Source organism: Triturus cristatus, chromosome 2_1, assembly GCF_964204655.1.
Source record: "Triturus cristatus chromosome 2_1, aTriCri1.1, whole genome shotgun sequence".
Classification (NCBI taxonomy): domain Eukaryota; kingdom Metazoa; phylum Chordata; class Amphibia; order Caudata; family Salamandridae; genus Triturus; species Triturus cristatus.
Window position 1 is genome coordinate 959,699,345 of NC_140581.1, and position 13,368 is coordinate 959,712,712.

Sequence of the window (13,368 nt, forward strand, 5' to 3'; positions counted from 1 at the left end):
ACACTGTTAGTGATTGTCCTGAGATGGCATTTTCATGTCATTAAAAAATTGACTAACACTATTGTTGCAGGTGGGACAGCAGAAGATGACTCAGAATAGCCTCTTACAGTCATGCATCACCTACAATAAGTGCAAAGGGCAAGTCATCACAACAGACCATTACCACCAGTGGGTCAACAGAACCTACTGTGTGCATAGCTAGCACAACTGGCAGTGCTGCCACTGTTTTCTACAGCCCTGCAGCAAGCGCCACTTCCTCTGCCACACAAACACATACCAACTGTGCAATTCCCACCCAGGCAGCTTACATCTGGGACTATCACCACTGAGCAGTCTCATTCAGGCAACAAGAACAGAAGCAACCCTGTGAACAACCAGGAGCCTAAGCTTATCAACAAATCTAAACAGCATTGCTTTTTGACATTATGTTTGGTATGTTAGATTATTAGAAGTAAATCATGTTCACCCATGTTTTAACAAGGTCAGCAAATGTCCCTGTTTCAATATGAGTGGCACATCACTTGTTCCTAAATTGTCTAAACAATCAAATATACTGCCATCGGCCCCTGATATTTAAATGTAACATACTTCTACATGGACATCAGTGACTGCCACTGTGTATGTCAATACACCCATTGTGGCAGTGCCCATTCCACAAAATGCCAGAGATGTGCCCATGCAGTTTAAGGAAGAGTGGAAGCAGGATGTGTCACTTGTGCAAAAAATAATTCCCAAGGCAACTGATTGGTCTCAAAAGGATATAAGATCATAAATCTAGTTTGATAACAATAGACTCAATATACCAATAATCACATTAAAAATTCATTTTATTTGTTCAAAGAAATTGAAAAAAGCTTCAAAAAATTATATTGTTCTGTAAGAATCAGCATATTATATACAATGATATCACAAGAAACAGACAATAAGTAAATATGTTGTAGAACCATCACTGAATGAATTTATAAGCCACCATATTGTATTGTTCAATTTTGTACATATTTTACTATCATTGTTTAACTGAGTTTTGTCCCTATAGATTGTGATGTCATTAATTCATTGTTTGATTATTCAGACCTTACATATCAAGTAATTTTAGGGTATATACAGTTGTGCCGGCTGTATGCGATATTGTAAAAACACATACCAGGTCTGAAACTTATTGTCTGTTTCTTGTGATGTCATTGTATATAATATGTCAATTCTTACAAAAAAATTGAATTTTTTGCAGCTATTTTAAATTTCTTTGAATTAATAAAATGATTTTGTAATGCTAATAGTGGTACATTGAGTCTGTTGTTATCACACTAGATTTATGGTCTTATATCCTTTTAAGATGCCTACGGATTTCATTTTTTGAACAAGTGACACATCCTGCTTCCACTCTTCCTTGAACTGCATGGGCACACCTCTGACATTTTGTGGAATGGGCACTGCCACCATGGGTGTATTGACATACACAGTGGCAGTCACTGATGTCCATGTAGGAGTACGTTACATTTGAAAAGCAGTGGCTGAAAGCAGTATATTTGATTTCTTTATTGAAAAATTGCATTTTCCCTACAATAGGAAAAAATATTAGTAGCAGGGGGTCCATATATTTACATTGTGAGCAGGATGTGTCACTGCCAGATTAAGAGACATACTGGAAGCCTCTTGTAGAGGAAGTGACACAGCCAGGAGTAGCTGAATCACCTCACGCTTTGGCCATCATCACCATCATTGTGACCCAGACTTTGGACCAGATTTCACCAAGAATTGCTGTCAAGCAGGTAGGCCATCTGGCACTTTAGGCAAAACTGACTCTGCAGATGCTATCATGACGATGGGTAATCACGTACTGCCTCTGTGTGAGTACATTAGTAAGCAGGTGTGGGTGGAATAAGAGGAACCCAGATCTCCAACACAGCACCACATTGAATTCTGGCTTGACATCAGGTCTGCACAAAGGCAATGTTTAGTTAACCTCGCAGAAAGAAGGTAAATAGTTGAGTCATTTGCTGCATGACACAGTCTGTGTGAATTCACAAGCTTAGGTATGGTTGGATAAGTGGACATGGTGAGGTCACTTGAGGCACACACCTGAGACCTCCAAAAAAGACAATTTAACCACTCTCCAAGTACACACATGAGCTCCATTCAACAGTTTAAGGAGCTTTTCTTCCCCTTCCACAGCTTCATAACAGATGTCACCGTGAGGCCTCACAGGAGGTTTATCTGTACTACTAACATATAAGGGCTAGACATTACATCAGCAAAAAAATATTTGATGCAAATTCTAATATTCATGCATGCGGTGTGGTGTGTTTTGTGAAATGGGTAGTAGGAGTAGTTTAATGGTTTAGTTGGGAGGGTGTAGAGATGGATATCTTGCGTACAAGCAATAGGTTTTGTAGAGTTTTCAGTGGGGTGTGGGTAGTGTGGTTGGGAGCCATCATAGCTCTTGGACATAAACATAGGGCAATTTTGTAGATAGCATCAAGGTGGGATGGATATTAGGTGTTAATATAGTGTAATAGTCTAGGTTAAGTGGGACAGGAAATACAGCTGTGCAGGCGCTGTGCTCCCCCAGAAGACCTGGATAGATTTCAGAATTAATAATGCCCTTTAGAGGGCTTTCCTTTGGAGCCTTTCCTGTGCCTTAAAAGACAGCCAACTATTAGGCATTTTTCTAGCTGTTCTTACTCTTTTTTCATGCACATGATATTTAGATGTAAAAAGTGAGGACATTTTATAATCTGAACTACAGTAACAAGTGCTGGCATGTACGATATTGTGAATGGAGTAGTAGTTATTTATAATACAAATACCAAGTAGTGGTCTACTCTTTTTTCTCCCATATCAACTAAAGAAATTTATAAAGACGGAGGCGTCAGTTACAACATTGAAACTTCCGCAAGGTGGGCAGAAATTGCACAGTTATAAGCAACACCAAGAGGGTGTTCCCAATGAAGTGTCAGTCAGTAGTCTCTTGACGTGGACAATAACCAGACACATTAAAAGATTTACACTAACATTTTGGGTGCATTCGCAAACCTCTGCACGTGCAAATCTCTAACCACACATTTAAATGAGCCAGGAGTATGTGATGCATGATGGAAATGTGCACCAAAATGGTTTATTTTCACAAAGGATTTGGGGAGGTAAAGACCCAATGATACATAGTTTTCCTTGAAAAGAAAAGGGGAACAAAAATGTTATTTTTAATATGTCTTAATTATTCAATGCGTGTGCTCTAGGATTAGAAAATTCAAAACATTTTTTTTTTCCTTCTCTTGGAAATTAGTCTTGTAGAAACTGGTTTTCCTTCTCAAATATTCCTTTGGCAATGGGTAATACATTGATGCACTTCCAATACTTATTACAATTACAAAGGGTTAATTCTAGTCCTAGCAGCCAAATGTCAGTTTATATGCTAGTTGCGCCATCTCCTTACCAGCATGGCTGATTAGTTAAATGCATGCAACCATTAGGTTACCGAAATAGTCTAGGCTTGTGTGTGAAAGGAGCAAGTCAGGAATAGAGGGAATAGTAAAATACACAACTGTTTTATGAGCTACAAAAATAAAACAAATTAGTAGAAGTAATCCAAAATGTGGTTTGGAAATTATGAAATGCCTCTTTAAAAATACTGTTTCGGAAGAAATTTGGTCTTACAAAAAAGTATTACATGGCCACAAATTGCGATAATTACATACCTATTACACAGAACACGTTCATTGGTCACTACCATCATCTATAGCAATTAATATAACTTCATCAAATTCCATTCAGATATACATCTTTAAGGTGAAAATGGGAAATTATTATTATTGTTATTATTATTATTATTAGCTAGCTTGTAAAGCGCCTGGTTACTCCAATGCAGTGTCCCCGCGCTGGAACATCAATGAAAACCCCGCAACAATCCTGACCTAGCAACCTACCTGCGCATAGGATTGACTGAACAGTAAAAACAAAAATACTACTTTCGTCCACCAGATGGGAGCCGGAAAGCCAAGTTTTTAAGTTTTTCCAGAATAAAGACTCTGACTCGCAGATCCTAAGATCCAAAGGGAGGTCATTCCATGCCTTGGCAGCCAGGAGGCCAAAGGATTTCCCTCCAGCTCGGACCTTCCGCACCTTGGGCACAGTCACCCTGGAATAGCCAAGCGATCTCAGATCCTGCGCGGGCTGATAGGCAGTAAGAAGGGGGAGCAGGAAGCGTGGCCCCTTCTGACTAAGGATCCTGGGATCAAAGGATAAGGCCTTGAAAGTGACTCTGGCCTGAATTGGGAGCCAATGAAGTTTCTTCAAAGCTGCCCCCACCGAAGCCCGCCTAGGGATGTTCAAGATCAGCCGGGCTGCAGTATTTTGGACCTTCTGCAAGAGGCTCAAATTTCTAGCCATCACCCCTAAATAAAGAACATTGCAGTAATCAAGGCGAGATGTTACAAGAGCCTGTACAATAGTATTTTAGCATCAGGGGGGAGAAGGTCCAGAATTTTACAAAGCATTTTAAGGATGCCAAAGCAGGCTCCGGCCACAGCGGTAATTTGCTGAGAGAAGGACAGATTTCCATCAAACCATACTCCCAGATTCTTCACCTTTGCTTTCGGTGCCGGGATAGGCCCAAGTTCCACAGGCCACCAATGCTGTGACCAGAGGGAGGGCTGTTTTCCAACAACCATCACCTCTGTCTTCCCTGCATTTAGCTGGAGGCAGCTGTATCTCATCCAATACACAAGCTCCCCCAAGCAGACCTTAAATCAGATGCCATTCCAGATTCATTTTGCTCCAGAGTCACAACCAGCTGAGTGTCGTCAGCATATGACACCAGTTTTATCCCATGCCTCAAGACAATATCCGCCAGATGGCGCATATAGATATTAATCAGGGGGGGCTGAGAGCCGAACCCTGTGGCACCCCCTGCGACAGAGAACAGACTCTGTATTTATATGGAAGGATCTGTTCTGCAATAAGTTTTTCATCCTTTCCCAGGTGCTGAAATCGACACCGGCCTCCCGCAACCTCTCAAGCAAGAGGCCATTGGACACCGTGTCGAACGCAGCACCCAGGTCCAGAAGGATCATAGCAGTAGTCCTTCCTTCATTGGCAGCAATTCTCAGCACTTCTGCCACCAGGAGAAGGGCCGACTCTGTGCTATGGAGTGGCCTAAAGCCAGACTGGGTATCATGAAGAACCCGTCTCTCTTCCAGAAACATAGACAGTTGTCCATTAAGATGTTTCTCTGCAATTTTATCTACATAAGGGAGCAAAGAGATCAGTCTCAAATTTTCAGGGAGTGCGGGATCCAAAGATGGTTTCTTCAGCAGAGGGACCACCATAGCGTGTTTCCAATTATTGGGAACCTGCCCTGTCCTAAAGGACATATTTAGTAGAGAAGTGAGAACTGGGGCAATAGCATTCTTCCCTTGCCGCAAACATTTGGAGGGAACCGGGTCTAACGGCGACCCTGATTTCACGACCTCCATCAGTCTTAGAACCTCACTTTCCATAGGTGGTTGGAAAACAAACTTATCCTTAGTCCCAGGAGCTTCTCCAACAGGAGTGGGGACAAAATTCCTGCTACTTTCCGGAAAGGTTGCATATATTTTATCTATCTTGCCCATAAAATAATCAGCAACCTTATTACAATGATTCATAGAAGGGAGTGCAGCAGTCACCCATTCCAAAGAGGACAGCTGTTTCACAACCTGAAAGATGTTCTTGGTGGAATTTATAGCTAACTTAATTTGTTCTGTATAAAATTCCCTTCGAACTCTCCTAATCTGACGGTGGTAAAACTTCAAGGCCCCTAGATACTTCTGCCTGTTTTCATCCAAGTAGCTCTTCCTCCACTGGCGTTCAAGACGCTTACAGTCAGATTTCAATTGTGTCAGTTCTTCTGAAAACCATTTCGCCGAAGCAGTCAGACATGTGCTCTTGCATGGTTTCAGTGGTATCAGGGAGTCCACCGCCTCCATGATCCAGCAGGAAATTAAATTATCAGCTATGTGGTTATCAGCTCCTAAATCAGGAATACTGCAGGCCAGTGCCTCCACAAAGGAGTCCTGAGTTAACGCGGCCCATTTCCGAACCATCATGGGCTCCAAGCCCCTTCCCTGCTTGCAGAGGACCTTACCAAGGGTCAGAATCCTGAAAGGGAGTATATAGTGGTCAGACCAGGCTACAGGTTCTAGTAATGCAGCATCCACCTGCATACAATTGGTAAAGATATTGTTTAATGTATGGCCCCTATTATGTGTGGGAGTATGGACCAATTGATTAAGACCCATTACCTGGAGTCCTAGGGTCAACTCTGCAGATTCTTTACTTTCCTTATCTTCTAAATGAAAATTAAAATCACCCACAAGAATAAAATTAGGGTAGCGAATAGCATAAGGGGATAGAATTTCAAAAAGCTCATCAATAAATGCTCTCCCAGGGCCAGAGGGTCCATAATTAAGAAGCCCTACAATCGATTTAGTGCTAGTGATAGTCAAATTAAAAAAGGCCGCTTCACAGCCAAACATTGGAAGTGTATACATTTTAAGCTGAAGTTCTTTCCTAAAAATAATAGCAATGCCCCCCCCCCCTTCTGTCCAGGCCTATCCACTCTAAGGATCGCATAGCCTTCGGTTAGGGCATCCAAGATATCCGGGACGGACGTATCACTAAGCCAGGTTTCAACTAGATATAGACCAGCCGATTTTTGGTCCATAAGTATATCATAGATTTCTAAACTGTGTTTACAGAGCGATCTGCAATTAAGGGAAAGACAGAGTAGAGGGACGCTAGCTGTTCCCAATGCTTCCCTTCTATCCCTTGCTTCCCCACCCGATGTCAGCTGAAAGCCACAGTTTTTACAATCTATTCGCCCGCTATCGGCTACCAAAGAGTGTATGCAAACAGTATCCCCAGGACTTCTAAGGGCCTGCAGTTGCTCAGAAGAGTATACATTCCTAGGTTTGACAAAAGAACCAGGGGTCCTGGCGCATGGCGCCATCCAGGCACGGACAGGCGCAGACGGGCTTGCCTTAGGCACGCCTTCGAAGCGCCAGCGACGCACCCGCTGCGTACGTCCGCTATGCGCCCGCTTGAGCATGCGCTTAAATTGTGTATGCGCTGGGAGCACTAGACCGCTCCTGCAGTGCAACACTCGGCGCCAGAAGTGAGGGTAATGGAAATGGAGCCGAGGGTATGTCGCAGCGCCCTCCGCTCAATCGGCACAAGCCACGGTGAACCACGGCGAGAGTGCGCTTGGCAAACAAGGTGCCAACAAAGGTAAGCAGCCCTCTTTCCTTACCCCACTGCCCCAACAACTGTGCAGCCAAAGTAATAAAAGATTAAAAATGCTTTTTTTAAAAGATGAAGGTTACAACTAATCATACAGCAATGAAAAGCAGAGTCAAATGCCACAGCGCTAGCGAGGACAGCGCAAAGGACACACAGATGTACGCTGCATGCCCGCTTGAGCATGTTCTTAAATAGTGTATGCGCTGGGAGAACTAGACCACTTCTGCAGTGCAACACTCTGCGCCGGAAGTAAGGGTAATGGAAATGGTGCCAAGGATATGTAGCAGCGCCCTCCGCTTAATCGGCACAAGCCGCGGCAGACCAGGGCGAGAGTACCCTCGGTAAACAAGGTGCCAACAACGGTAAGCAGCCCTGTTTTTTTACCCCACTGCCCCAACAACTGTGCAGCCAAAGTAATAAAAGATTAAAAATGCTTTTTTTTAAAGATGAGGGTTACAACTAATCATACAGCAATGAAAAGCAGAGTCAAATGCCACAGTGCTAGCGAGGACAGCGCAAAGGACTCACAGATGTCCGCTGCGCGCCCGCTTGAGCATGCGCTCAAATGGTGTATGCGCTGGGAGCACTAGACCGCTCCTGCAGCAGAACACTCAGCGCCGGAAGTGAGGGTAATGGAAATGGTGCCAAGGGTACATGATAGCGCCCTCCGCTCAATCACTAGACCACTCCTGCAGTGCAACACTCTGCGCCGGAAGTAAGGGTAATGGAAATGGTGCCAAGGATATGCAGCAGCGCCCTCCGCTTAATCGGCACAAGCCACGGCAGACCAGGGCGAGAGTACCCTCGGTAAACAAGGTGCCAACAATGGTAAGCAGCCCCCTATCCTTCCCCCCACTGCCCCAACAACTGTGCAGCCAAAGTAAGAAAATATTAAAAAAAAAATTTTTTAAAAAAGGTGAGGGCTCCAACTAATCATACAGCAATGAAAAGCAGAGACAAGCGCCGCAGCGCTAGCGAGGACAGCGCAAAGGACTCACAGATGTCTGCTGCATGCCCGCTTGAGCAGGCACTTAAATGGTGTATGCGCTGGGAGCACTAGATCGCTCCTGCAGTGCAACACTCGGCTCTGGAAGTGAGGGTAATGGAAATGGTGCCGAGGGTATGTCGCAGCGCCCTCTGCTCAATCGGCACAAGCCGCGGCGGACCAGGGCGAGAGTACCCTCGGTAAACAAGGTGCCAACAACAGTAAGCAGCCCCCTTTCTTTCCCCCCACTGTCCCAACAACTGTGCAGCCAAAGTAATAAAAGATTAAAAATGTTTTTTTTTTAAAAGATGAGGGCTACAACTAATCATACAGCAATGAAAAGCAGAGCCAAATGCCGCAGCCCTAGCGAGGACAGCGCAAAGGACACACAGATGAGGGAGCTCCATTAGATGCCGACCACTTGGTCACATAAGGGATAATTAACACTCTGCCATATATTATAAGGACATTGCAAGTCAATGGGAAGTTAAGTGAGCTTACAGAGAAATGAGGCTTAAGGACAAGTTCCTTTATACGGTCATGAACGTGGAGGTGACTTGTAATATATTTTTGTCTTAGCAGAGGGAACTTTATTCCTTAAAGTACATGATTAAATCATTGCCTATTCCCGCAAAGTGTTTACATCACTGGAATATTTCTCTTTTATTTGAAAGATACAGTATAGTTGTAAAATAAAATCAATATCAATAGTTTGAAATTAATAACACCAAAAAGCTTTAGGTGATTTGTTGTCAAAAATATATTAGAATCAATGCAATGTAAGTCAAATTGAAAAATACTGTAGCTCAGACTATGGAGAAACATAGAGAGATATTCTGTCTTTCTTGTGATTGATTACCTCTAGAAGGCAAAGAAGCAAACGTGCTGCGATGGATCCCACTCAACACCAGAATGACCAACACTCGTCACCAGCCACCTGGACTACAGCAACACCCTCTAAGCTGCAATGTCCACCGATCTCAGAAGTCTACACAGAACACCGCAGCCAGACTCATCCTGGACCTCCCCAAATGGACCCACTTCATCCCACACCACAGAAACCTCCACTGGCTCCCAGTTTAGAAGAGATGGCAGTTCAAGATATTCACACATCTACAAAGCCGTACACAACCAAGGACCATCCTATTTAAATCATCAACTGAAATTCCATCAGCCCTCCACCTCCGGACTGCACCCACCCTGGAGGATTTCAAAATGAAACTCACGACCTGGCTTTTTGACTAATGTCCGGCAGCTTCAGCGCCCTAGGGGTGGGAGCACCGTGCTAACCAAATACTAATTAATGGATTGATAAATAGTTATTTTCTTCTGACCACTATTAATTTTAGAACAACTCCTTGTTTGAAGTGCACCGTTTTACTGTGTGATCTGCCTGATAACTTAGCTGTTGGCTCTGGAAGGAGGCATTATAGCATCACAAATTCACTTGTAATAACTTAATACAGTTGAAGAGCTAGTGTACGTGACTGGAGATTTTACAACTTGACCATAATAAGGAAATTAGACCCCAGCCTTAAGTCAGGGCTAGAAGGTTCTTATGTGTTAGGGACTCACATTTTGACTCAAAGGTGCCGACCAAACCTGAATGGAAGCCTCATGAAGATTTTTTGGCGCGGTCTCTACTATTTGAGGATGCATTTTGGTGGGTAATGTTATATGCAATAGGCTCAAGGCCCAGTTGTCACTGCCTCTCTACCTATGGGGAACAGCATGCCATAAAACCAAGCTCTGCCCCATCAGTGACTTTAGGTATTACAAAGAGCAGATCTCTAAAATACTGTTTATTTTCAAAAGACTACATTTGGGGCTGCCTAGGAATTAATTCTTAATAATAAAGTTTGGAGTCTGTATTATCAACAGAACACATCTCAGAAAATCTGAGTCTTCCAAGATGGGAGCTCGGACTGAGTCTGCTACTGACAATAATAGAGCATTGAGTGAGTAATTTGTAGGGGGGGCAGAATTTGCGAAATCCACTTCCGCAAATTATCGCGAAAATGTTTAAAATCATCGCAAACAAGCGGAAATATCGCGAAGTTGCGGACGTTTTTTTCCCGCATGTTTGCGAGATTTTCTGCATGTTTGCGGGTCGCCAACTTACCCATGTGGTTGCTCGCGGGCGCGGCCATCTTGTTTTGAGTTGTCTCGCGGTGCATGATCGCGAGAAGAAAGACGTGATCGCGCGACGCATGACGTCACTGCGGGCGCGAACTGTCGCGAGACAGCGCAAATGGCTAAAAACAATACAACATCTCATGGAGAACGCGACCGGATCAAGAAAACTTGTCGGCGAACGCAGGGATTCAGGTAAGACGATCGCGCGCGCGCGCGAGAATGTATTATTTTACAGCGCGAGCAAGAAACAAATTATCGCCAAGCTGCGGAAAGTGGAAATTTTGACATTTTCGCGCTCTCCGCGGAACGCGAAAATGTCAAATTATCGCAATTTCCACGAACGGAACAAAATTTGCACGCAGGCCTAGTGATTTGTTTCGAGACCAGAGCTCTTGAGTTATATAAGCAAGAAATCTCTATGTGCATTCATTCGCAAGCCTGTGAGTGACACTGAGTGTTATTAGTATTGGCACTTTGAATAATGCTGGATATCTCAAAGTAGGCAAAGAACTCCTTGTGGTATTTTTAATTCATAAGACAGCATTTCTGATGGTATTATTTTTCCCTGACATTGTATTTGTGCTAAGAATTGCTTTAGAAGTTTCTCTAACCATTCCAGTTCTTGTATCTTACTGGCTTTTAAATCAATGGTCGTAATTATATACGAGAAAATGTAGTTAGGCTAACTACACACTTCCTGTGTGCCCAGCAGGGAAATTCTTGTTAACTATCTATTATTTTGCACACTTTTTTTATTGAGGTTTTTGTGACATCTGAGTAATATTCATAGGCATAGAAAGGAAACAGTGAACATGTTGTAGGTGCTTTTCATTGGCCTAACAGTTCTATTATAGACGTTATGACTGGGTCAACATTGATGATGAAACATGGTGGCAGAATCTGTATTAAGACACAACGAACCATATTCTCAAGAAGCTATTGACCGAGTTAACTGCACTTTATCTCAGCCAAAGTTGCAATAAATTTATCTCCCCATTCACAAGCTGGTGTTAACAGCCCATAGTACCAGTTTTCCTGTGAAAGCATCAGCAAAGAACATCGCCACAGATGACTCCAGCAAAATCCCGCGATAACACCACTCCACAACATTCTCAACGACCAGCCACATTGGCGATAAGATCACAAAACATGCAATAAGGCGTGTTAGCACCAGGAAACTAACACCTGCTCTGACCTGGTGCTATGTCGGACTACAACCTGCACCACAAAAGGGAGCCCAAAGCCACACCTGAAGAACAACAGATGTCATGGAGCCACTGAATATGCGTGCGGGACACCCAAGAGGGCCACAACACCCACCGCCACCACCCCCAGGACCACCCCTCCCCCGGGCCCCACCCCGGGCACTCCCCACCTCCCTCAGACCAAGACACTGCACATCAACGGCATGAAAACATGAACAAAAGCACCCGCCTGATGTCGCACAATTGCAACAATCAACATACATGTGAGTACTGAAATCCTGATTTATAAATTCACCATTGAAAGACCAAACAAAATGTCACATCCTAATTTATCACCAAACAACTATTCTGAAGAGTCATGGCGGGGCATCCCTGGGCAATCTGTGACTCACAGTCTGCAAGAAAATATTCAAGATAAGAAGATGTGTCGGGCACTCATTAAAGGACAGGGAGAGATAGAAAGAGAGAGAGAGAGAGAGAGAGAGAGAGAGAAAGAAAAAGTGAGAAAGAGAGAGACTGAACAAGGAGCGCAAGGCCAATCGGGCCCTTGGCTCATGCAAACATGCCAACAGCTGCGTGTGTCTCGAAATATGTGCACGTCAAATCACAGGCCTGGCATCAAAGTCAGCGCGAAGTCCACATCACATTCAAGAAATACTAACAGTAGTCAGACTGATATCAGGAATGAAAGCCCCTTTGTCTCAACACACAAGGCTGAAGGCCAACCCAACCCCCGACCCTGGTCCTGAATTCGGCTGGCACACCCTGCGTGAGATACCATACCAGCCTCCGACCACTCCCACACCATGAACTGTGCAAATGAAACACCAACGTGCCCACACCCCATTCAAACTTGTTCCTGCATGACCTACACCTGCAAGGGATGACCTTGACAAATAAGTCAAAAACTACCCATACGTCCAAACATCGCACACATACGATTCATTGCCCAAAGCTGTGGCATATCGTCCACGAACTTCCGCCGGTCTGAGGAGTGCCGGTGCCACGAGCCCAGCAAACGCAATGGCAGGCATTCCCGGGCACATGCACAACCCCTGTCACGTGGAACTGTACCGTGCACGAATGCTGCATCAGTTGGGATCCCTGCCAATGGCAGTGTTACGAATCAGTTACCGTCTGAGTTTCCTGCGTCCAGACCTGGATCCACTGTCGATCATGCACATTCGAGTGGCCCATGGAGGTATGCCTATCCAACTCAACGGTAGCTGAATTGAATCATGACCTGACAGTGCGCCCCCTGTTGGCCCACGAACAGGAGTGCCACTGAGATAGCTGTGCATGGGATGAACTGATCTTTGGCGTATGTGCTGGCAGTTGCGCATGGGAGATTGCACAACTCCTCGTGTGCAGTGACCACATCGAGGCACTCCCCTATTGGGCCGTGTTGCGGATGGGGAAACGGCGTGGACTGAGCACATCTGCCCAGACCAGTTAATGGATTGGCTCACACTGGTGTTCCTTGAACCCGACAATGACGTACTATTGGAACAATTGCATATGAGGCTGCGCTGACATTCATGGACGAGTAACTACGTTCCTGCAGCCACATCGGATTGTCACACACAGCACAGGTCCCAATAACTTGTTGCATCATGGGGAATGCTCACATATCCCACCACAACAGAGTACATGTTTGCCTTTGCCTGGACTCTGAATGCATGTGCGTGGAACTATGCGTGTGTACACAAACCTGTGCAAGGTGATGCTGTTCCATGGTCAGAGCAGCACAGCGTCGTTTGGCGACGT